This window comes from Mobula birostris, chromosome 3 (genome assembly GCF_030028105.1).
Source record: "Mobula birostris isolate sMobBir1 chromosome 3, sMobBir1.hap1, whole genome shotgun sequence".
Lineage (NCBI taxonomy): Eukaryota > Metazoa > Chordata > Chondrichthyes > Myliobatiformes > Myliobatidae > Mobula > Mobula birostris.
In genome coordinates this window covers 81,342,269-81,369,199 of record NC_092372.1, presented here as the reverse complement: position 1 = coordinate 81,369,199, position 26,931 = coordinate 81,342,269, and positions in this window count along the sequence as shown.

The window sequence follows — 26,931 nt, the reverse complement described above, 5'->3', positions numbered from 1 at the left end:
TCATGGGCACTAGCTTCCCCAGCATCCAGGATATCCTCAAGGAATGATGTCTCAAAAAGGTGACATCCGTCATTAAAGACCCCAGTCACCCAGGACGTGCCCTCTTCTCACTGCCACCATCAGGGAGGAGGTACTGGAGCCTGAAGGCACCCACTCTACATTCCAGAACAGCTTCTTCCCTTCTGCCATCAGATTTCTGAATGGACATTGAACCTATGAACACCACCCCACTACTTTTTTCCTCATTTTTTGTACTCTTTATTTGGTTTAAACTTTAAAACTGCAATTTACAGTTTTTATTATGTATTGCAAAGTTCTGCTGCCATGTAACAACAAATTTCATGACATTTGCCAGTGATATTAAACTTGATTCTGACTATTTTATGACATTCTGATTTGTTGCTTGACATTGCTGTTTCAGGTATCTATGACTACAGAAGAAATCAAGCAGGAAAGAAAGCACACAAGAACTACTCTACAAGGATGAATAAAAATGCTCGTGATCATCACTTGCCTTTAGGATTCAGAGCAGAAGTACTACTGTCCATTCTGCAGATTGACTGATTTATGTATTAATGTCAGTTTAATTTCAACCCAACTAACATATAGTGGTATATTGAAAAAATTGTACAGAAGCTGCAGTTCTTTAGATTGTTCATAAACCAGAGTTAGCAGATTGCCATCAATTAAGAATCCTTGATGCAATAGGGTGGATGATGAGTACACAAATATTCCAGGATGATTCCTCTCACATTATTATTGTCAATTCAGTTTATAGTATTTCATGAAAAATCAAACGCAGATTCTGAGAGCAAAATTGATTTTTTTTTTCTAAATTGGAGCCTATGCTCAAAGTGAACAAAATCAGTAATGGCAAACAACATTTTTTTAAAAATTGGAGATATTAGTGGTACCAGCAACGCCTGAGATTTATAGCTATGGGGTGGGCAAGTGTTACTGGTAGCACTGATATGTTCATATTACAACACAGCTGTAAAATTCAATTTGCATACAGTTAAGGTACATTGTAGTACTAATTAGGGAACATTCTGTAGCTATTCTATAAATATTATACAGATATTTCATACCATCCTTCCAAGTGTATCTTTAATTCTACTATCAGTTCAATTCCAGGCACGTTAATATAGTGAAATTATGTTAATTGAGAATAGATAAACAGACTTTACATTGGTCAAGGCAGGCAAAAACAGATTAAACTTTCATCTCATCAATCTGTACTGGATTTGAATCATTGGTCCAAAAAGCAAAAAAGCCAATTTTGCATCCACTGCATCACTTAGTTTGTGAATAAAAGTCTTGTGATTGATTAGAATGTGCTGCACTGAAACAAATATACATTATGTCCAAATGCAGAATATATGTCCTCAGTCTAATTGTCTGTTTGACTGCTGAAACATCTTATGGAAAATAGGCTTTAATTTATATTCTCTAATTTTAGAGAGTTAAAAATCTTTCAAAAACAAAACAATTTCTTTCTGTATTTCATACAGGCTTCAGTTTAAACTGCAAACTATTACTGCAATTATTTGAGACGAAATTTGTCTTGGGTTGGCAGTGAATTAACAACTGGTTTCATATTTTGTCTGCTTCACTTTACCAGTGACTTATTCCGCATAGCTTAAAAGGATTTTAACCATGTGGACGCAGCATTTTTCTAAGAAACCAAGTTTTCTTAACTTTTGTATTATATCTTAACCTTCAGTATTGATAAATTAGATTATGCTGTTTATTACAATAGAATAGCAAGGAATGGTATGGTGGAACACATAGTAGAGTAATGGGTCACAGTCCCAGAGACCCAGGTTCAATACTGAATTTGGGCGCTGTTTGCATGGAGCTCGCATATTCTCCCTGTGACTGTATGGGTTTCCTTGGGATACTCTGGCTTTATTCTACATTCTTAAGGTCTGTGGGTTGGCCATTCTAAATTGCCCCTTCTACTGCCCTCGCAGTGCGGATGTACAAAGCTATTCAGTGAGTTAAGCACCTTCTCAAAAGTTACCTGTGATGGAAGCTTTCTTCAGGGTTTTAAATGAGATTTTACTTGTGAAACTGCAGAAAGTTATGTAAAATACTTATTAAGTTCAATACAGAATCATTGCATGCCTGAATATATTGTGGCGAGCGTTTGGTCCATAATGACAGATGAGGAAGCTCATTAATTCAATGACTGTTTTATTGTAATGAACACAAAACTGACTAGGCACCATGACCCGGAGAGTGAACCCCGCCAGTCTCATACAGACGGGGTAGGTGACCATCACACACCCCAGTTAGTTAGACTGACCCACAAATACACAAGCAAATAACCGTATAACCCAAGCTAAAATGTAACAATAAATGAACTGGAACTTCCCACCATAATCCCACAAAAGCATTGTAACACAAGAACAATGGACAGTACTGGTCATCAGAAATGCAGGGGCAGGCTATCGACCACACCCGTGCCCCCCCCCAACTGCCCAGAGCATCACAATATTAATTCTCTAATCAGTATTAATCAAGGCAATACACACACACGGCACTCCAAAACTCTGCCATGTAAACAAGAGTAAACTCATGGTGCAACAATATCAAACAGCATACTCAAATACTCTATAGAATAATAACCATAACAGAATCAATGAAAGACTGCTCAATTAAAGCATTCAACCAGAGTGCAGAAGACACACTGAGCAAATACAAAAAGAAGAAATAATAATAATAAACAAATAAGCAATAAAAAAGAGAACATGAGATGAAGAGTCTTTGAAAGTGAGTCCATTGGTTGTGGGAACATTTCAATGATAAGCCAAGTGAAACTGAATGTTGTTATCCCCTTTGGTTCAAGAGCCTGATGGTTGAGGGCAGTAACTTTTCCTGAACCTGGTGATGTGAGTCCTGAGATTCCTGTACCTTCTTTCTGATAGCAGCAGCGGGAAGAGAGTATGTCCTGGATGGTGGGGATCCATGATGATGGATGCTGCTTTCCACTAACAGTGTTACATGTAAATGTGCTCAATGGTTGGGAGAGCTTTACCCATAATAGACTGGGCCATATCCACCACTTCTTGCAGAATTTGTCACTCAAGGGCATTGGTGATTCCATACTAGGATGTGATGCCACCAGTCAATATCCTCTCCACTACACATCTATAGAAGCTTGTCAAAGTTTTAGATGTCATGCCAACTCTCTGCAAACTCTTACTGCAGCATAAAAGCCAGGACAAGTAGGCTCTGGGACAGCTTCTTCCACCAGGCCATCAGACTGATTAACTCATGCTGATTTGAGTGTATTCTATATTACATTGTCTGCTCTATTTATTATAAATTATTACAAATTACTCTGATTGCATATTGCACATTTAGACAGAGACATAACGTAATGATTTTTACTCCTCATGTATGTGAAGGATATAAGAAATAAAGTAGATTCAATTCAATTCAGTAAGTAGAGGCACTGCCATGCTTTCTTCATAATTGCCCGTTCGTGCTGGGCCCAGGACAGGTCCTCTGAAATAATAACACTGGGCAACTTAATGTTGCTGACCCTCTCCACTTCTCATCCTCTGATGAGGACTGGCTCATGGACCTCCGGTGTCTTGCTCCTGAAGTCTATAATCAGCTTCTGATTAAGAGGCAGTTGTTATGACATCAGTTAGCCAGCTTTTTAATTTCCTTCCTTTTTGCTAATTTATCACCATCTTTAATTTGGCCAATGACAGTGGTATCATCAGCAAATTTGAATATGATGTTGGAACTGTGCTTAGCTGCACAGTCACAAGTGTAAAGCAAGTAGAGCAGGGGGCTAAGCACACAGCCTCGTGGTGCATCTGTGCTGATGGAGATTGTGGAGGAGCAGTAGCTATGAGCAATAAACATAATACTTACTTCAAAATATATCTACTAAATGTTTGCCAATATTAACAAAGCTTATGGCACACAGATATTGCAGTTTCAAGGGCAAATAAAGAACAGATGGAGATGGGTGACTTTCCACTGTGTACTTCAAGTTGAAATCCAAATCAACCTGGACAGGAAATGATATTAAAGAAAGTTTACCTACAGGAAGCGATGTTCATCCAAAATGAACTGTATCTCTCGAGGTGAGAACACGCCACCTGGCAGCCATAGGCTGTTAAACTTAACTATTGAAACAAAAGTCAAATGATCATTTCACCCAGTCTTTGGTAAAAGAAAGATAGTCTCAGATACTGGTCTTGAAAACAATCTTACTACACAGTCTAACCATTCTCACTTTTTAAACACTGTCCTTCACGTTGTTCCTGGTGGGGATCAACAAGAAATGCAGGACCAGTTAACCGTGAGGATAGGGTGAACTGATCAGCTTGGAGCCCTCTTGAGGCACGATCAGCCGGGTTGAGATCAGTAGGAACATTGTTCCATTGGCACTTCTGAGCTGACTGCCTGATACATTGGATCCTATTATGTACATAAACGTAGAACCTCCTTGTTTAATTAAATATATAACTGAGCACAACCTTGCTGTCGGTCCCATCCAAGGCTCAGACTGCACTGCATAGGACAGAGGTCCTGTCAAGATTAAGATTCTGTAGAGCTTTGGCCAGATCATCATATGAGAAAGGTTGCATGACCACAGTACTGTTGGATGCAATCTTATGGTCTCTAATTAGACAGAGCCAACATGTCTGGCACTGCTTTCAGCACGCTGACTGCTTCTTCTGCACTCAGAAAGGATTTAAGACCATCAACATTGAAATGCCTCTCTATGTACTGTATTTCTGTGCTTCAGTCCAAAATTCCTTTCTCCCTCAATATCTGTTCTTTTAAGGCTCTAGGTAGCCACAGCTGGTGAGGGGCAGTTACCAATTACGTGAATTCTAACGCAGTTCTCCAGAATCTTGTTGTCCAGTTGATGGTCATGAAGCTACAAGAATCAGCGGTGGTCTCAATGATCCACTCTCATTCAGAAGCTGCAGAACGTTTGTTTGATGTCTGCCATGACAGTGATGGACTCAGTTCTGAAGGGCATGGGGACCACAAGCAGACTGCTATTGAGGTCATTGTTCAATGATATGCCTTTGAACCATGCACCTGAATCAAAGACAATTTTTATTTGTGCAGGTTTCTGAGAATGGTAAACACCGAAGTTGGGGCAAATACCATCTTTCTTTGTTGGGATCTGGTGGAGTCACTAACTCAGCATGACTGTTCCTGAAGACTCTCTCCATGAATTCCACATAATGATCTTTCATTTCTGGTTTCCTTCTCAATGTGCAGCTATGGGATAAGAGTCAACTAAGGGCTGGGTAGTTTGGTAGGAAGTGATGGTGCAGAGTGGAAAGTAAGGGGAGCTACCCAACTGTTTAAACTCTTTGTTCATGATTTGAAGGAAGTCCTCATCTTTGATGGAAGTTGTCGGCTTGTAATCATCTTCTGAGTGAGAGAAGACCAGCTTGCCTAATGCGGTTAGGCAGAAGTAAGTAAGTTTGGTTTCCTTACCTACAGTCTTTTCTTTCATACAGATTCTACTGTCACAGGGCCAGAAGTGACTTGGACACCCATTCTCAGTGGGTTGATGAGCACCATCAAGGCAGACTTCACCCACTATGACCCGACCCAGCTTCGGCTGTTGGGCATGACGTGCATCGTGCTGACCATTGTGCCAGCTTATATGCATGGATGGTGCCTCCGCCAAGCAATAGTAAATCTCAGCAGAAGAGTCAAGTAGGGTATTCTTCTCAGCTACATCCTTAAGATCTGAATGACCGCATGCAGCTTCAGGAGTTGGGATTTCATCCCTTTTGTTGGGAATATGGTTGCAGTCAATGAGAGTGGGCAAGAGTAAGCAGACTTCCCCTTCTATTGATTCCATGACAAATCCACTGACTCTTCTTCCGGCTAATCCAGAATAGAGTGCATGGGGGAAACAGAACTTTGAATACTGGATATTTCAAAAAATGCTGATTTTACAAATGACACATTGGTCTGATCATCCAATATCACAAATGTCTTTATTTTTTGCTTAGTACGTCTTTTCGGGTAGATGCAGGATTTTTGAGCAAGATTTGCCTTGGAACCCTTTCCTGTATACTTCTGTGCATGAGGAAGTAGTCACATCTGATGGGTGCTCAGCTGGTTCCCCACCAGGCTCTGCTGTGGGTGTGCTGGAACAAATAGTAGCCCAAGGACCTGGCCCTGAATGAAGTGCTTTTATGTGTTGCCCACCATTGCACTTAATGCAGTGCATGATAGCTTCACAGTCTTTTACTTGATGCTCTATTGTAGTACTTCATTTGAAACATATTGAATACTCCTTTAGAAAACACCTCTGGTTTTCCTCTTCACCCTCTGTATGTCCTTGAGGGGTGAGGTTCCTCATGGTCAGGGCACTATCTATCAGAGTTTGTAATAGTGTTCCCTACTTTAGTTTTGTTCACTGTGATTGAGGTTTTGGTTTCCCATGGTTTTGCTGGAGACCTCTCATAGAATGCCGCATTACCAGAAGTTGAAAGCATTAAACTAGGGTTATTTTGCAATTCTGCTTGGAGGCACATGAATTTCACAAAGATGGAAAATGACAGATATATTTGAAGCCTTTGGATATCTATTCTTCTTGCATGTTGCTTGGTAGTTTCTTCACTATAGGGTTTGTTCCTTTTCCAGTGTCCAAGAAACTCAGTTCTAGTAGGTAATCCTCATTTTTTTGTGGCTTGAAGTTCCAACAACAGATTTGCAAGCTCAGGGAGCTTCCATGGTTCTCTGTGTGAGAGCCTTGGGAAGTTATAGAGTCTGCTGAAGAGAGATTCTTCAATTGCCTCTGGAGAGACACAACATTTGTCCAGCCTCTGCCACAGCATTTGTAGACCTGCAGGTGAATTATTAATGGGAACTGCCCTAACCCTTTTTACATGTTGCAGTGACCCCAAATTGCTAAGTTTGAGGCTTAGTCCTTCCATAGCATTGCAAAAGCTTGACTTCCAGAGCAGATAACTGGCAGACTTGTTATTGAAGACATTTAGTCCTGCTGTGACTAGATCTCGACGAGCCAGATATCAAACATCCCACCTCTCCCGGAAGTTCCGGGAGTCTCCCGCATATTAATAGTGGCTCCCTGATGCCCCCAAATTATACACAATATCATGGAAATCAAGTTTTTTGAGAGCGAGCGAGTGAGAAAGTGCGAGAGCGACCACGAGAGAGACCATGAAAGAAAGAGCCAGAGCAAGCAAGTGAGAGAGCGAGACAGAAAGCAAGCGAGAGCATGAGAGCAAGCAAGCGAGAGCGACCACAAGGGAGAGAGAGACAGAGCGAGCGAGCGAGAGCGCACCAACAGTGACTTTTCTATAGCCCATGGTGGGTTAAGACTATAAAAGACATGTTGAGGTGAGTTTAACAGGTGTCATTCATTCATTAGCATAGCTAACGTTATTTAAACTAGCTAGCTAGCTGCTAAGGAGCTCCTCTGTTGCAAACATCCCACCTCTCCCGGAAGTTCTGGGAGTCTCCGAAGATTGATGGTGCTACCTCCCTGAAATGAGTTTTTGCAGGGTGGGATGTCTGAAATATCATGCCAATACACCTGCGGCTCCCAAATCAGGGCATTGTGGAGAATGGTTTGTCAAATGTGTGTCTTAGGATAGATAAAAGCTGAGTCTGTCCATGTGTGCAAATAGGTTTGGTATCAGTAGCAACTCTTGACTGAAGTCCTTGCTGTAACAAAATTACAGAAGAGGGTGTTATGGGTCATTGCTGCTGTAGACTTTGACTGTCAATAACTGGATTATATGAAAGGCATGTTGGCTGCGTGGTGTGGATAGCTTCTACTCGTAGGGCTGACGCACTGTCTATTTTCACAGCCAAAATGTGTTTGGACATATTCTTTAGCAAACTGCATTGACTGTTGTGATGCCAAAGCATGACTGATTCTGGTGTAGACTCTCTGCTGTCCAAGTCAGCTGCTGCTGCATACACCTTTGCCTCTGCTAAAGCAACTTAAGCTTCACGCTCTTCCTTGTGTGCTCTTAATGTATTCTCTACCTGTGCTCTCTCCATGTCTTTGCGAGTGTTCTCTCATTCTTCCTGTATCAGTTCCAGTGTGAGTTCGTGCTGCAGCTACGCTAATCATACAGCGAGTATATTCGATGTGCCACATTCTGACCTGACCTCCAGGTCGCAGTGATCAACATTGCTGGGGCCAGAAGCTGACATTGTCATGTATGGCATTCAAACGTATCTCCAGTCCGCAGGCAATGCCTTTGAAGACGAGTTATCTTTTCACTCTACTGCCCTCACAGTGTGGATACACAAAGCTCTGCAGGGAGTTAAGCACTTTCACGAAAATCATCCGAGATGGAAACTGCCTTCAGGGTTTTTAATGAGATGTTACTTGTGAAACTGCAGGAAATTAAGTAAAATACGCATTAAATTCAATACAGAAACATTGCATGCCTGAATATAGTAATACTGCTGATAATTCTCGCAATCAGTGTTAATCAAGGTAATAGACACATGCAACATCCCAAAACTATGCTGTGCAAACAACAGTAAACTCATGGCGCAACGATATCTTAGTAACAATAAGTGATAAACTTAATACTTACTTCAACATATATCTTCTAACTGTTTACCAATACTAACAAAGGTAAAGACACACAGATTTTGCTGATTCAAGGGAAAACTAAGAGCAAATGAAGATGGATATCATTTCATTGTGTGCTTCAAGTTGAAATCCAAATTAACCCACACAGGAAATGATATAAAATGACATAAAGGAAGTGATGTTTATACAAAACAAACTGCATACAAAGTGAATTGCATCGCCAGGACACCCTGAGTGTGGAGATGAGAGATAGAAACTGAGGGATATGATGAGAATCACAACCAAGAGAAAATCTGCAGATGCTGGTAATCTGAGCAACACACACAAAATGCTGGAGGAACTCAGCAGGCCAGGCAGCATCTATGGAAAAAAGCACAGTCAATGTTTCGGGCCGAAACTCTTCGGCAGGACTGGAGAAAAAACGCTGAGGAGTAGATTTAAGAGGTGAGGAGAGGGGAAAGAGAAACACCAGGTGATAGGTGAAACCTGGAGGGGGAAGGGGAGGCTGGAAAGTTGATTGATGAAAGAGACAGAAAGCATTGGTAGAAGGAAAAAGTGGGGGGGGGGAGACTATCAGAGGGAGGCAATGGGTGGGCAAGAAGATACGGTGAGGGAGGGAATAGGGGATGGGAAATGGTGAAGCGGGGTGGGGCATTACTGGAAGTTTGAGAAAGCGATGTTCATGCCATCAGGTTGGAGGCTACTCAAGCGGAATATAAGGTGTTGTTCCACCAACCTAAGTGTGGCCTCATCATGGCAGTGGAGGAGGCCATGGATGGACATATCGGAATAGGAATGGGAAGAGGAATTAAAATGGACGGCCACTGGGAGATCCTGCTTGTTCTGGCGGGTGGAGCGTAGATGTTCGGTGAAGAACATCAGAAACATATATTTAGCCTTGTGATCTTTTGCAGCTTCTTATCTTTATTCAACTTTAAATAATTGAAAAATTACAGAATAGTTTATTGGTTAAAAGCAACAAACTTACTTGCTAAAATCAAGTTTCATTTCACCAAGAATACTCCTTACTGTTTGGATAAAAACCCCTTCATTGTTTTGGTAACACGGAATATGGAAGAACTCAGCACCTATGGAAAGAAATAAACAGTCAACATTTCAGGCTGAGACCCTTCATCAGAACTGGAACAGAGTCAGAATAAGAAGATGGGGAGGAGGGGAAGGAGTACAAGTTAGGAGGAGATAAGTGAAGCCACGTGAGGAGGAAGGTAGCTGGGCAGGGGAGGGAGGATGAAGTGAGAAACTGGGAGGGGTTGAGTGGAAAAGGTAAAGGGGTGAAGAAGAAGGATTCTGAGGAGAGGAGAGTGGATGATGGGAGAAAGGGAAGAAGGAGGGGCATTGGGGGAGGTGATAGGTAGGTGAGGAGAAGAGAAGGGCAAGGAGGGAGCCAGCATGAGAAATCTAAAAAGAGAAAAGAAGGCAGGGGCAAAATTACCAGAAGTTAGGTAAATTAATGTTCATGCCTTCAGTTCGGAGGCCACCCAAATGGATTATGAAATGTTGCTCTCCCAACTGAGAATGGCCTCATCGTGGCAGTAGAGGAGGCCATGGACTGACATGTTGGAATGGGAATGGGGAGTGGAATTAAAATAGTTGGCCACCAGTAAATGCTGCTGGTTATGTATGGGGCAATTTCCAGTGATTGTGAAACCTCTTGTGTTCGTAATTTTGGTGATGGTTTAGACAACAACTTTGTAATGAAAATTGTAACTGTATACTATCTGCTCAAGAGTGGATTATACTGATTTGGAGGGAAAATAGAGGATAATGAAAGATGGGAAAAATTATACTAGTTATCCAAACTTATCACCAAAGAGAATAGAAGTACCAAAGATGCATTCAGTCATTTACTGTTCCTGTATTGCATCGCTGATCTCTAATTAGTTGTAGATTCGATCAACATCATTGCCAGTGTTTTAGAAGCAGCCATCTGTACTCTCACTTCCAAAATTCATAATGCTGTTTGAAATAGCATAAGTCGAGATGATTTTTATGCAATACAAATTTGTTTTTCCAAAGGCTCAGTACATTTATTCTATGTGGCTGAATATGAAGGTCTGATAAGCAGTCTCGTCAGTGCTGCATTCATCAATGACAGGTGGAGCAGTGTTGAGAATTCTATACTTCCGATTGTATAACTGTGCTGTCCATGCCTCGTGGCAGTAGTCTTGTCCCTATACCTAATGGTGGGGTAGAGAATTCTGTAAGGAAGGAAATGTCTTGAGAAAAGCTGATTCCAGAACCATGCTGACGAGTGGCATCTACATGACTGGGATCAGTTTGTGTAGCAATGTTTGCCAGTGCAATATGGTGGGCTTTTCCTTCCATTTGAGGTGACATTCTGGCTAAGAGCATTGTGTGTCTGGACAAGTGGGCCTTTGTCTTGTCCTGAATTAAGTTCCATGGTCTCAGGTGAGAGAAGTAGATGGTATATAATAGAACTTTCCCTCTTTGTTCTGTCTGAGTGTACACAATGGTGATCATCATCCTTGTGGGGTGCTGAAGGAAGCTGGCACTGGGCAGTGGCTTCTGAGGCAACAGGAGCCCTGGGGTCACCGACACAGCATATAACAGGCCTCTTGATCCATGATGTCCATGATGAAGAGCAAGACTGAACCGATGGACCAACTATCTATACCAATCCCATTTCTACCACTCACTTGAAGCCTTCTATGCCTCAGTGTTTCAAGTACACTTTAAAATACTTCATAAATGGTGTGACAGTTACTGCCTCTACCATTTCAGTCACCATCTGGGTGAAAAAATCCTCAATTCCCCCTTAACTGTCCTGCCTCTTACATTAATCCTATGTCTTCTGATTATAACCACCACTGCTATGGAGAACATTTTTTATCTACTCTCTCTGTGCCTTTCTTAATCAGATCACTACACAGCCTTCTGTGTTCAAAAGTAGACAAACTCAACCTACCCAATCTCTCCTTATAGTGGAAGTTCTGCATTCCGGGCAATACCTCCACTGCATCCCCTCCATTCAATCATATTCTTTTTTAAGGGTAGCTTGATTCTCCATTTATGGATAAGGTCTCAGAAAAGTGGAGCAACAAGCAATCTGCTGGAGAAACTTGGCAGGTTGGGCAGCGTCTGTGTGGGGAAAAGAACTGTTGACATTTCAGGTCAAAATCCTGGAAAGCTGGAGATTGGAGACAGAGGCAGCTGGATGCTATATGGAGGCAGGCAGAAAAATAAAGCAGATGGAGTTCAGGTGGGTAGGGATGGATGAAAGTGAAGACAGCTCAGGCAGTGATAAGCAGAAATGCAAAAGCTACCAGTGTAGAAATCTAATGAGTAAAGAAGTTGATAATGGAACCCATTAGGGGAGAGGTGAAGGTCAAATGGAACAAAAATCAAATAGGGGAGTGAGGGGGAGAGGGTGGCAGGAATGCATAGGCACTAAGTTGATGGAACTAGGAAGGGGGAGGGATGAAAATGGGTGATGGGGAATGGAGGGAATGTGAAAGGGGACAAGAATGTAAGGACCAGAGGAAGATTGGAATGGAAGGCAGAATTGGGATAAGAACACAATGGAGGTGAGTGTTACCTGAAATTAGAAAATTCAATGTTCTTACTATTGGGATGTAGACTACCCAGGTGGACTATGAGACATCACTCTCTTAGTTTGCATTGGGCCTCACTCTTGCAGGGGAGAAGGCCAAACTCATGCGGGTCAGTATAGGAATGGAAAGGGGAATTTGAATGACAGGTATCTGAGAAAGCTGGTCTTAGAAGAACCCCTAACCAACTACTTCATCCCAATTTGTAAACTAATCATTATTTGATAGAACAATGACTATGGGCTGTAAAACTATGAACCATGTAAAATGTATGTAATTGACAGGGAAATGGACATTATTAATATGGAAACTTGATCAGTTAATGAAGTAACTGCCACTTTTGCTGGTTTGGGAAATTAGACTCAAGGATACACAGCATCTTCTATCAAACATATACCTGTATTATATCCATCCAATGAAAATTAATAGAGCTGGATATGAACAAACTCAGGAACCTTAAATTTCCTATCCATCTATGGATAAACACAATCTAACAGAATATAAATTAATCCTTAACAGGAAGGAAACATCAGTAAAAACTGAATGATTTCAATTATTGTGTGGCTGAGGAAGGGATCTCATCATTGAGCAATGTGCCATACCCAGCTTCAAGGAAAATGGCCAATATTTTTGATCTTTGTCCCTCTTATGCGATAATGTTTCCAAACATCAGTTTTACTGGTAAAACATGTAAATAAAAATGTTGCTCAAGACACAGACATCAATTGACCTCATCCTCATCCTTTGTGCAAATATTTGTGTCCTACCACATGCCTGATCAATAGTGTACAGATCACAACAATGGCCAAGTCCTCGTCTAGACCAATCCCCAATTACACCTCAAAATAATCCATCTAGCCAAGTGAAAGACAAGCCTCCCTTCAATATCATCAATATGAAGAACTTAAGCACGTGTAGTTTCAAAGTGCATGTGAGCAAGTTTTGATTCATTTGATTCTGAAATCTTAAGAGGAAAACTTCAAGAATAATAAAACTGAATGCTGCATGAGCTTACTGTATCTGGAACAACAAGGACTCATTCGTGGTTACTGCTGTTCTCTCTGTATCTACTCGATCAAAACATTTCATACTTTTAAACAGCTCGCTTAGGTCAATCTCTCAGCTTTTTCTCAGAAGAAAGGATACCTGCTTTGTTCCTCCTTCCATTCAATGTAAGTCCTTATATTTTCAGTTTCATAGTATCAAAACTTCTCTGCACTCCCTCCAAAATAAAAAAAAAGCCCAGAAAGACGATTCTGGAAGTGTCAGGGTATCATGAGGAGTGTGGATCTTAGAAAACAGAACAGTGCAGATCAGGGACAAATTCCTTTGGTCCATCATGTACAGTATATGTTGACCATGAAGTTGATCTAAACAATTTCCATCTGCCAGCATATGGTTTGCATCCTTTATTTCATGCCTTTTCTCGTGTTTCTCTCAATGTCACTTAAACCTTGCTATTAAATCTGCTTCTATCACTTCCCTTGGCAATGCTTTCCAGGCACATACCATCCTCTGTGTGAAAAAAAAATCACCTCGTAAATTTCCTTTAAACTTTTCTCCTCTCAGCACAAAGCTATGGCCTCCCATATTTAATATTTCTACCCTGGGGAGAAAGACCTTGACCCCTCCTTTCAAATAAGACTTTTATCTTAAATTATGTTATTACTTTTACAGAACTTAATTCTATGTTCTTAACTGAGACCTAGATCTGAACTATGTACCCCCCCACAACTATGACAGTTTTAGCGTACCAAGGCCCAATGGCCGAGATGGAGGTCTTGCAAAAGCATTTCGGGTGCAATCTGCTGCCTGTCAATAATTTTTCAAGTTTTGAGGTGCATGCACTACTGTGCAAAAGTCTTAGACATATATATACCTTTGCACAGTATTGTATCAGTCCAGGTGAAATGAGTTTGTAAATCCGGCAGTCAAAGGATGTGAGCACGGAGAGGGTGAGTACTGTGGGAGGGGTGTGGCAGAGGAGAAGTGCCAGGGTTGGGGGTGTGGCACATGTGCAGACACACCTAGCGTCGAGATTCCAAACAATTGGTTAATTGGTCATTATGGAGTGTCTCTCTGGTGCTTCCCGCTCCTTCCCCTCAGCTTTCCCCTTTTCCCAACCATGATTCCCCTCTCCCTGCCCCCTTCCCACTCTCAGTGCACAATAGAGACCCATATCAGAATCAGGTTTATCATCACTCACATATGTCATGATTTGTTTTTGTGGCAGCAGTACAGTTTAATACGCAAGTCTCAGTACGGTGCAAAAGTGTTAGTCATTCTAGCAATATGTATGTGCCTATGATTTTACCACAGTACTATATGTTTTAAAATTTGTGGTACAAATCCTGTCCTCTGCTTTATTATTTATTGCCCTCCTAAATCCAATGCCTGCTTTCTTTTGGAATTCTCAGAATACTTTAGATTTAGATTAGATTAGATTATGAGGACATTCAGTCCTCGTTTATTATCATTTAGAAATGCATGCATTAAAAAATGATACAACGTTCCTCCAGAATGATATCACAAGAAAACACGGGACAAACCAAGACTAAAACTGACAAAACCACATAATTATAACATATAGTTAAAACAGTGCAAAGCAATACCATAATTTGATAAAAAGCAGACCATGGGCATGGTAAAAAAAAAAGTGTCAAGGTCCCGATAGACTCATCATCTCACGCAGGCGGCAGAAGGGAGAAACTCTCCCTGCCATGAGTCTCCAAGTGCCGCCAACTCACCGATGCAGCAGCATTGGAAGCACCAGACTGCAGTGGACTCTGAGTCCATCCGAAAACTTCGAGCCTCCGACCAGCCCTTCCGACACAGCCTCTCCGAGCACCATCCTCTGCCGACCGCTTCGACCCCGCCTCGGCCGCTGAGCAACAAGCAAAGCTGAGGACTCGGGGCCTTCTCCTCTGGAGATTCTGGATCACACAGTAGCAGCGGCAGTGAAGCAGGCATTTCAGAAGTTTCACCAGATGTTCCTCCGTGCTCTCACGTCCGTCTCCATCAAATCAGGATTGTGCACGCCACCCTGCTTGACAGATAACAGATATTCATCACTGGAGTGGCTGCTGTGAGCTGCGTCGTGTCGCCATCTTCTCCTCCCGCTGACTTATCCTCTACTATACTAAACTACGACAGGATTGTCATCACTGGTGACTTCAATATTCATATTAAAGATCTCTCAAATGTGATCAAAACAACCTTTATGCATGCTTCAAGGCATGCAACTCAACAACGACCACGAAGGCTATCCCCCTCCGAGGTGAGCAGCTGCAGTTGTGAGAAGGACTCTGCAGAGAGTCAATCCCCTTGAGGTGGCCAGATCAGACAAGGTCCCGCGGACATCTTCAACACTTCACTCACCCAGGCTGCTGTCCCCCACATTCTTCAATTTAGTCCCCATTACCCCTGTACCAAAGAAGTCTAAACTTTCAGAACTAAACATCCACCGCCTGGTGGAACTTGCACCAATCCTCATGAAGTGCTTTGAGTGGCTGATAATGGCACAGATCAAAAAATCCATTCCTGCCACATTGGATACTCATCAATATGCTGACTGTCAGAGCCACTCTGTGACAGATGCCATAGCATCTATCATGCACCTAGCCCTGACACACCTAAAAACAAGGACACTTGTCAGAATGCTGTTTCTGGATTTCAGTTCGGCATCCAACATTTTGTCCCACAGACTTTGGTGAACAAACACCTACTACTCGGTTTAAATACACCACTCTGCAAATGGGTTTGGATTTTCTAACCAAAAGACCACAGCTAGTCAGGATGCACAACCATGGGTGCCCACCAGGGCCTTGTGCTGAGCCCATTACTGTACACTCTGCTCAAACATAACTGCACAGCTAAATATCTGAGTAAATGCATCACCAAGTTTGCCAATGAGATGACAGTGGTGAGGCTCATTGCTAATAACAATGCGATGGCCTACAGAGAGGACATGAAACAGCTGGAGGCCTGGTGCCAGGCGAATAACCTCTTAATGTCAGCAAGACAAAGGAGATGGTTATCGACTTCAGGAGAACTCACACCACTCACACCCTCCTTTACATCAGCAGCACAGCAGTGGAAAACTGTGTTATAACGTGTGTATGTAATGAAGAACTTCAGTTTCCAGTGGCTATGTGGGCAGAACTGGAAATGACATTGGTGAGCTAGTTGCACACGCTGACTGAGTTGAACTAAAGCCATTTTGTAAATTAAAAATGTCCTAGCGTTTTACCCATGCTGTTTGTCTTCACTAAGAACAAACATAATGTGGTGTCAGGTCTAAACACGCAGCATAAATGTATACCGTGCGTGACTAAGGAAAAGAAGTTAGTAAACGGACAGAAAAACCAACCAGCGAGGCAACAAACCACGTTGATCCTGAATTCACCAAGAGAAATTCAGGTGAGAGAAAGGCCAACAAATTTCCCATCATGGATAACCTACGTCCTCCGACACCTCTGCAGTTTACCAGCAATCTAACTGATAATTGGAAACGCTCCAAACAGCGATTCAATGTATATTTAGTGGCTAGTGCAGTGGGAGGAGCTGATGAAAAGTGGAAAGTGTTTATTTTTCAGCATGTAATTGGCAAAGATGCTGTGGACATCAATAACGGTTTCAAATCAATGAGACTGCCTTCACATCAGACACCCTGATGACAAAATTTAATGAGTATTTTGTCCCAAGTAAAAACAATGTTTTTGAGAGATACAAGTTTTTTTTCCTGTGACCAGAAACAGGGTTTGAGCTTTGACCAATACTTACCTGAGCTTCACACACTGAGTACGTCCTGTGAGTTTAGGTTTGAGAGACTCATTATTTAGAGATAAAATTGTCTCTAATGGGTCCAGATATTGAGCTCAGGGAAAGATTGCTCCATGAAAAAGATTTGGCACAAGAAAAGGCTGTGAGTATGTGCATGGCAGTGGAGATCACACAAGCACAAGCCAAGGATCTGCACAGAGCAGAAACAACAGTGCATGCTGTGAAAACAGAGGAGCAGTATACAAGAAGTTTCACAAAGTAACAGCAAAGCAAGGTGCTGGGCTCAAAGAGTAAATGCAGCAAATGTGGATGAAGGTATGCACATTCCAAAGTCGTGTCCTGCTTATGGAAAGTCCTGCAATAATTGTGGGAAGAAAAATCATTTTGTAAAGTGCTGCAAAGCTGGAGCTACCAAGAGAAAGGTGCATATGGTTGCTGAGGAAATGAAGGAAGTCCTTGTTGATTCTCTACAGGCTGCTGGTACTGGTAAAACAGAATGGATTGTTCCAATGACTGTGAATGTGACAGCAATTCCATTCAAGCCTGACACTGGAACCCAGATAAATCTGTTATCCATGGATGATTACAAGACTCTCAAAGTAAAGAACAAGATTTAACCAGTGAAGATAAAAGTGACAGGCTATACTGGTGAGAACATTCCAGTAAAAAGGGGCTGTAGGTTGTATAGTGACCTTCATGCACAAGGGGCAGCACCTAAAGGCACAGCTACTGTTTGTAGTAAAGAGAGTACAGCCAATATTAGGTCTGAGTGCATGTGAAAAGCTCAACCTAGTGAAAAATGTTTTTGTAGTGGCTTCACAGACCAAAGGTGCCACACTTCCCTCACGGAAGAGTATGCCGATGTTTTTGTGGGTCTCAGATGCTTACCTGGTGTACACAAAATTTATCTAGATGAGACAGTAGCTCCTGTTGTCTATGTGTGCAGGAATATTGCATTTGCATTTAGAGACAAACTTAAACAAGAACTAGCACGCATGGAATGGATAAATATCATACAGAAAATTGAAGAACCAACAGATTGGGTCATTAGTCATTGTGCAAAAGAGAAATGGAGAATTGTGGATGTCTAGACTCAAGAAATCTCAATAAAGCCATTGAGAGAGCATTTTAAATTGCCAGCACAGGGGGAGATCATGCTCCAGTTGGCAGGTGCCAAGTGGTTTAGTGTCGTCTTGGTTTTGGCAGATGAAGTTGGATGAGGCAAGTTCAAGACTGTGTACTTTTAACAAACCACAGGGAAGATATCACTTTCTTTGGCTACTGTATGGGGTCCTGTCCACACCAGAAATCTACCATAAAACCATCCACATGATCTTTGAGGGCATACCTGGTGTTGAGGCCAGGATGGATAACGTCATCATCTGGCGGGCAACCAAGGATTAACATGATGCACACCTGAGACAAGTGCTTGATGTGCCATAGAATGTCAATTTGAAATTAAATAATGAGAAATATGAGTTTGGTGTTAAGACACTGACTTTCATAGATGTCATATCGGAAGAGGGAGTGAAGCCTGACCCAAGAAAGACGTCAGCTATTGAAAACATGGAGAGGTCCCAAAACAAAATGGAAGTGAGACATTTCCTGGGGATGGTGACTTACCTGGCTATTTCATCTCTCGACTGTCTACTGTGTCAGCACCACTTAGGTCACTCCTTGAGCAGCCTGACGAGTGGATTTGGTCTCACGAGCAAGAAGGCTGTTTCCAGAGGCTGAAAAAAGTCCTAACTGAAGAGCCCATGCTGAAGTTTTACGATCTGGAAAGGTGTACTAGGACCTCAGCTGATGTGTCCCATTACGGTCTTGGAACAGTACTACTGTAGCAGCATGATGGCACATGCCAACCTGCGGCCCATACATCAAGAGCTTTAACAAGTGTGGAAGTCAACTCTGTACAATGGAGAAACAGCCTTTCACCAGTGCATGTGCATGTGAAAAGTTTCCATCAGTATACCTATGGACAAGCTTTTGAGGTAGAAACAGACCAGGAAAATATATGTTTGCTGCTGATGCACTGCCTCGAGCAGTCAACAAGGAGGAAAAGAGTGACCAAGAGATTCATTTAGATGTACCTGCATGATTTTCACCCCCATTCCAGTATCTCCTGATAGTACAGAGAAGATTAGGACAGTTGTAGGGACAGATAAAACAATGAAAGTACTCAAAGAGACATCACAGAAAGGATAGCCCAGTAACTGAGGATGACTGTCCAATGCGTATTCAGGGTTATTGAGCAGGCAGAGCTGAATTGTCAGCAGTGGAAGATATGGTCATCAAAGAGAACAGGTTTGTGATTCCAGTGTCTCCATGCAAGGAAATGCTTCAGATGAAGGGCATCTTAGTGAGGGAAAACATAAACAAATAGCTTGTGAAGTAATGTACAGGTCAAGAATGAACCAAGACATCAGCCAGACCACTGCTTCATGTGAAATATGTTTTAGCTACAGACCAAAGCAGCAAGCAGAACCGTTCATACCACATCCTGTACAGCGATCCCCAACCACCGGGCCGCAGAGCATGCGTTACCGGGCCGCAAGGAAACGATATGATTTGGCGATATGAGTCCGCTGCACCTTTTCTCATTCCCTGTCACGCACTGTTGAGCCATTACCCACGCGTCATCCATTTCAGCACGGGAAGGAGATTAACTCCTCGAGCTTGCAAATGACGGCGGGCTGAAAAGTCTGTTTAACATAACATTTCTGCCGGCATTCTGGATCAAAGTCAAGGCTCAATATCCTGAGATAGCCACGGAAGCACCGAAAACGTTGCTTCCATTTCTAACATATCTCTGCGATGAATGTAACAAAAACTAAATTGCAGAATAGACTGGACATAAGGAACCGCGTTCGAGTATCACTGTCCCCCATCACCCCTCGATAGGACCGTCTTGTTACAGGAAAGCAAGACCATGGCTCCCACTGATTCAGCGATATTGGTGTGTTGCAATGATTTTATACGTTCATACGGGGAAAATATGCGCTGTGTTTAATATCCAAACGTTACTTAAAATGTTATGATGCTATTGACTTATATAACCATATAACAATTACAGCACGGAAACAGGCCATCTCCGCCCTTCTAGTTCGTGCCGAACGCTACTCTCACCTCGTCCCACCGACCTGCACTCAGCCCATAACCCTCCATTACTTTCCTGTCCATATACCTATCCAATTTTTCTTTAAATGATAATATCGAACCTGCTTCTGACACTTCTACTGGAAGTTTGTTCAACGCTTACTTCAAGCTCCCCTGATAATTGACTTATCGCTATATTCATGCGAGGAAAATGCGCTGTGTGTTTAATATTAAATTCGTTAGATAAAGCCTTTTAGAAACGAAATTGCGTGTATTAGCCACTTATCACCTATATTCCGGTCGTGATTAACACCCCCCTCCGAACAGAATCGCCAAAAACGATTTGTAGAAAAATGATAGGCATGTGCACACATGTGCACTGGTGCCCGCGCAAGGCCTCATGGTCATTGTAGTCTTTCGCTGGGTAAACGCAACGTATTTGACTGCTACTCTTGTGCGTTGGCAACCATCCGCCCCCCCCGGTCGGGCGGTGTGCCGGTCCGTAAGAATATTGTCAACATGAAACCGGTCCGCACTGCATAAAAGGTTGGGGATCCCTGCTGTACCAGATAGGCTGTATTTCAAAGTTGCATTGGATTTGTTTGTATGTAATGGGAAGAGTCACATTGTTGTAACAGGCTACTTTTCCAGTTACCCAGTGGTTGCAACACTCCAATCAGCATCCAGCAAAGCAGTCATCAACTTCCTGAAAGCTGCGTTTGTGAGGCATTGAGTTCCATGTATCAGACAATAGTCCACATTTTTTAAGCTGTGAATATGAATGCTTTGCCAGTAATTGGGGAATTGGACATAATAGCCCACATCGCCCAAATCTAATGGCCGAGCAGAGAGTTCAGTCAAGGTAGTGAAGGCCTCATGACGGACGAAAGAATTTCCACAAAAGTCTGATGATTTATAGAAGTGCGCCATTGCAGAATGGCCTTTCACTAGCCCAAATGCTGATGTGTTGACGCATACGTACTAAACTTCCAGGGCACAAAATCTTGTTGACACCTAAAGGAGTACACAAGGTCAAATTGGCTAAAGTAAAAGAGGAAAAAAAACAAACACAGTATCATGACAAGACTGAAAAGGCTACCAGTCCTGAAGCCAGGAAATTGCATGCGAATCCGAGATGACGTTTCCAGCACATGATCCATGAAAGGATATGTGCAAGAGGAAATTGCTCCACCTTCCTACCAGATCCAGAATGAACAAGGAACCATGTGGACCTCTGACCACAAGCTCCAAACAATAGCTGTGACGCGTCACCTGTCAGTAAACCAAGGGAGCCGGCAGATGTAGAAATAAATTTGCTGATCAGAATTCTCAGAAAGACACAAATATTAACACACCAAATACAAGGAATATACTTGTGGAAACATGTAGAACTGTGGTCCCCAACCTCCGGGCTGCGGACCAATACCGGGCCGCGAAGAATGCAGGGGTGCAGCAGTGGCCGGAATGCACCCAGCACATCTTTAAGAAAAAAGCCAAAATAAACAAGCTAATTAATTAGGCCGCTCGGCACATAAATGTCGGCCCAGAACAGAGGCGACGCAATCAGCAATCACCTCTGATAGTGAGGTACTAACGAGCTAACTACAGACCTATATCAAATCTTTCCTTCCTGGGCAAGATTCTTGAGGAAGTGATTTTCAACCAACTCAACAACTTTTTAGAACAATATTTGAGAAAAGTTTCAGACAGGTTTTAGAGCAAACCACAGCTCGAGACATCCCATAGCAAATTTGTCAGTGATTTCCTAATTCTCCTAGATCTAAGTGCATCCTTCAACGCAATTGAATTGACTACAACACTCTCCAAAATCGCATTGAGAAGTAGGTTGGCCTCTCTGGTAGTGCCTTAATTGGTTTTGTTCATACAGTCTATCTTAGAGAGAATTTTTGTGTCTGTCTTAGAGACCAGTTTTCTGAGGGATACAACATACCTATTGGTGTTGCTCAGGGAAACCGTCTTGGTCTCTCACCCTTCTGCTTATACCTGCTTACCTTAGTAGATATCGTTATAGAACATAAACTTGAACTTCACAGTTATGTAGATGACGCACAATTGTTTATCTTGGTTGAGCCTGATGATGATAAAACCCTGTCTCTAACTTCTGGTGTGGCTGCAAAAAACAAATGATTGAGCAATAATTTCCTAAAGCTAAGTGAAGATAAAGCTGAAATGCTTTTAGCTGGTCCCAAAGCCAAAAGAGATAAACTTCTTGATAAACTTGGCTCCTCTTGTAAAATCAGAAGTAACAATCCCGGCTGCTGTCCTTGATTCAGATTCGAAACTTAAATCCCTCATAAAAAAAAGTGACCAGTGCAGTATTTCTACACTTAAGAAATATTGTCAAGGTACGTCCATTTCTATCACTTAATGACACTGAAAAACTAATTCATGCCTTTATATTGAATAGACCAGATTACTGTAATGCACTTTTTACTGCCCTTGACGTCTATTGGCAAACCTCAAGTCATTCAGAATGCCGCTGCGAGACTTTTACCTAAAACCAGTTTGAGGGAGCATATCACTTTCATCCTAACTACTCTGCATTGGCTTCTGTACCTTTTAGAATTGAATTTTAAAGTTCTTTTATCAGATTTTAAAGCTCTCAGTTGTCTGGCACTGGAGTACATCACAGAGTCGCTTTCGGTTTATAATCCTGCTCAAGTTCTCAGATCTTCTTCCGCCAGTCTCTTAAATTTAACCAATCTCCCTCAAAAGTTCATCGGCAGGTCAGCTGATTTGAACAATGCTCCTAAACTGTGGAACTCAGTACCAATAACTATAAGGAATACAGACTCAGCTGACACTTTTAAATACTAGCTCAAAACCTATTTATTTAATTTTGCTTTTAACACCTGCTTGTCTTTTAGTCCTAGAGTCATGGAGCACTGAAGTACAGAAATAGGCCTTTCCACCTATCTAGTCTGTGCCAAACTATTAACCTGCTTAGTGCCGTCAACCTGCACCTGGACCACAGCCCTCCATACCCCTGCCACTCACTTACCTATCCAAGTTTCTCTTAACATGTTGAAAGGGAACCCACGTCCACCACTTCTGTAGGCAGCTTGTTCCACACACTCACCACCCTGATTGAAGATGTTCTCCCTCATGTTCCCCTGAAACACTTTACCTTTCACCCTTAACCTAATGACCTCTAGTTCTAGTCTCACCAAACCTGAGTGGAAAAGGAATTTACCCTATCATAACTCAGGTCCTGGCAACATCTTTGTAAATTTTCTCTTTATCCTGTTGTGAAGTACTTTGAATTACATTGTTAGTTTGAAAAGTGCTCTGTAAATAAATTATATAGATATCTGTTAGTCTCGTGAGACCATGGATTTGCCCCTTGGAAGGTTTCCAGGGCACAGGCCTGGGCAAGGTTGTATGGATACTGGCAGTTGCCTATGCTGCGAGTCTCCCCTCTCCACACCACCGATGTTGTCCAAGGGAAGGCCACTAGGACCCATACAGCTTGGCACTGGTGTCATCGCAGAGCAATGTGTGGTTAAGTCCCTTGCTCAAGGACACAACACGTTGCCTCAGCTGAGACTCAAACTAGTGCCCTTCAGATCACTAGACCGATGCCTTAACCACTTGGCCATGCGCCAACACATAAATATATTATTTAAATTTAATGTCAGAGAATGTACACAGTATACAACCTGAAGTCCTTACTCTTTGCAGACATCCACAAAGCAGAGAGAAAAAGAACCCAGGGAACAAATGACAGAAAAATGTTAGAACCCAAAAGCCCCCCTCCCTCCTCCCATGCACAAGCAGCGACAAAGCATCAACCTTCCCCCCACCTTGTCCCAGTAGAAAGCATTTGCCCCCCCCCACTTCCACCCATAGACCATTAAAATGCTGTTTCCCAGATGAACCCGAAGAAATCGCTCAGCTCTGCAAGAACCTCTGGTGCCATCTTTAGCTCCTCCCACTCATGTTATTATTGTTATTTTTATTATTAACAATTCATTTAGACTTGATAGAAAGATGACGGGCAAAAATTGCTAAAAACCTTCCTTAGGCAAACATTTCACATCTCTGATTTAAGTTGTGGACCCTTCCTTCTTCATCATTTCAGCAAAGCCTTTGCGATCAACTGGAAGGATGTCTATGGAGCTGGCTGAACTATTCTGCATGTTCACATGCTGTGTTTGTGGGACTCTCGGAGCAGATGTCTGAAGATTGCCTCCGAAAGCTCTTGGCCAGTAAAATGGTGCTTCTACATTTAGTCGAGAAAGTCACAGTGAGGCACTCTGGAGCCAATAGCCCTGTCCGAAGCTCTGCTCCAGCATGACCTGCCTCTTAACAAGATGTGTGCAATTTACCCACTGCTACAACAGGGATCACATCTAATAAAATAGTTCTTTATTTGCTGTAATTGCTTTGGAACACACTGAATTTTACATTTTAGTAAGATCCTTAACTGCTTGCATTTTGAACCAACTGAGGAAAGCTATTAGGGATGGGGGTAGAACTGATGAAGGAAAATTAGTTGCTCTATGAGTTGCAAACACTTGTAAGAAAATATAGAAGTTGTGCCACATTTAAAAGAAGAGAAATGGGCCAAGATGTGAATAGGTAATGTAAAGTAATAAACTGATTCATGATTTTATCTTGGAAAGATCTATCCACCTGGTGGGACCACATTAAAAAATCACCCCAGGTATTTTTCAGGTGAGGCTCAAAGAAAACAGTCAGTAATAAAAGAAGCAAAACACACAAAATGCTGGAGGAACTCAGCAGGTTAGGCAGTATCTATGGAGAGGAATAAAATGTTGATGTTTTCGGTCAAGACCCTTCATCAGGACTGGAAAGGAAAGGGAAAGATGCCAGAATAAGGTGGTGGGTGGGGTAAGAGAGAATGTAGGGTGAAACCAGGTGAGGTGGAAGGTGGGTGAGTGGTAGAGGGAGATGAAGTAAGAAGCTGGAAGTTTATTGGTTGAAGAGGTAAAGGGCTGAAGAAGGCAGAATCTGATAGGAGAGGACAATGGAGCATTGAAGAAAGAGAAGGAGGGGCACCAGAGGGAGATGGGCAGTTGAGAAGGAGTGAGAGGGGAGCCAGTACCTTCCCACTGACCTCCCTGCGTTGAAGTCCCTGCAAAGCCCTATCCCTGTAAGTAGAAGTGCCCCTACAAGTGCCACTTAGGGTCCCAAACTTCCAGGTGAAGTGACACTTACCTGTGAGTCTGTTGGGGTCAACTACTGCATATGGTGCTGCCACTGCAGCCTCCTCTACATTGATGAGATCTGCTGTAGAATAGGGGACTGCTTCATCGAACACCTTCACTTCGTCAATCACAAAAGACAGGATTTCCCTGTAGCCACCCATTTTAATTCATTCCCATTCCCACATGTCGGTCCTTGGCATCCTCTGCGGTCCTTATCACCTTCACTTCTCCTCATCACCTTCCTCTGGTACCCCTCCTCCTTCCCTTTCTCCCATGGTACAGTCCTCTTCCATCAGACTCCTTCTTCCTCAGCCCTTTCCTCTTCCATTTATCACCTCCCAACTTCTTACTTCATCCTCCTTCCTCCTCACCTGGTTTCACCTATCACCTGCTAGCTTGAACTCATTCCCTTCCTCCTTTTTATTTTGGCTTCTTCCCTCTTCCTTCCCAGTCCTGATGGAAGGTCCTCAGCTTGGAAAGACAACTGTTTATTCCTCTCCATAGGTACTGCCTGACCTGCTGAGTTCCTAAAGCATTTTGTGTGTTTTGCTCTGGATTTCCAGCATCTGTAGAATTTTTTGCATTGATAACTTAGTCCTTTTTACTAAATTGCTTTATTTTGTATCAAGTATTCTACAAAAGGTTGACTGAGTACAATGTTATCCATAAAATTTACTATTTAAATAATGTATTAAACTTGATGGCAGTGGCATTTCGTGGCAATTGGATTTCATAAGTAATGCAACTCCAAGCAAGGAAAGGAATAGGTTTGAGACAGCTACTATATATAAAAAAACAGTACAAAGAAATTGCTGCGCGCAGCAGCATCATTCCGAAGGATGCTATACATGTAGAGTGGCACGTAGCAAGAAGCCGAGGGAAACTTTCCTTTACTTTGGAATGTTCCTTGAGGGTCAGGATCTTCCCTCCCATATCATCATGTCTGAGTACTCTTTTCATCCAGTATTTACCTTACCTTTGCAATTGTACTGTCTGATGGCATTTTCTGTTCCTTGTCCCAGTTCCCATTCCTACTGATGCAACATTGATAATTGTTGTAACAAAGTTGTGAAAAAGTAAAATGTTGTGAGATTTGTTTGAACTTATGGTTTAGCAGAGAACCAGCAGTGTACATCTGGTGTACAGGAAGGCCTGAACTTAGCGAGTATTGGAAAACCAGGTGACTTGGCACTTATTTATGCCTGTGTGGATACTGGCTTGATATCCTGTTTAAATTCCTTTGAAAGCATGTGGGCAAAACTTAGGAAAACCTGCTCCAGTCATGCTCAACAGCAAAGGTGATTGCAAACTGAAGAAGTATCACTTAGTTGAACCAGAGGAGTAGTGTATGATGAAGTGGACAAGGATCCCATCGACACTTTATTCTAAACAGCCAAAGAAATTAAACTCCCAATCACTTTTTCTTACCAGAATGGTTTTATGAGGCTTTAAATTACAGAAACTGCCAAACTAAGATTGCATCACAGATTTTATCAGCAAAAAAAAAAGGAAAACGCAGTAGCAGTTACAAACATGATGAGTCCATAGATGCTTCAACCCAAGCCTAGACACCTGCAGCATTCCCTGCATGCACTTCTGGTGTTTGAGGCTAATCTATCCAAAAAATCAACCAAATTTAGCCCAGAGGGAAAAAATGCAAAATCTAATTTTTTTAAACAAATAA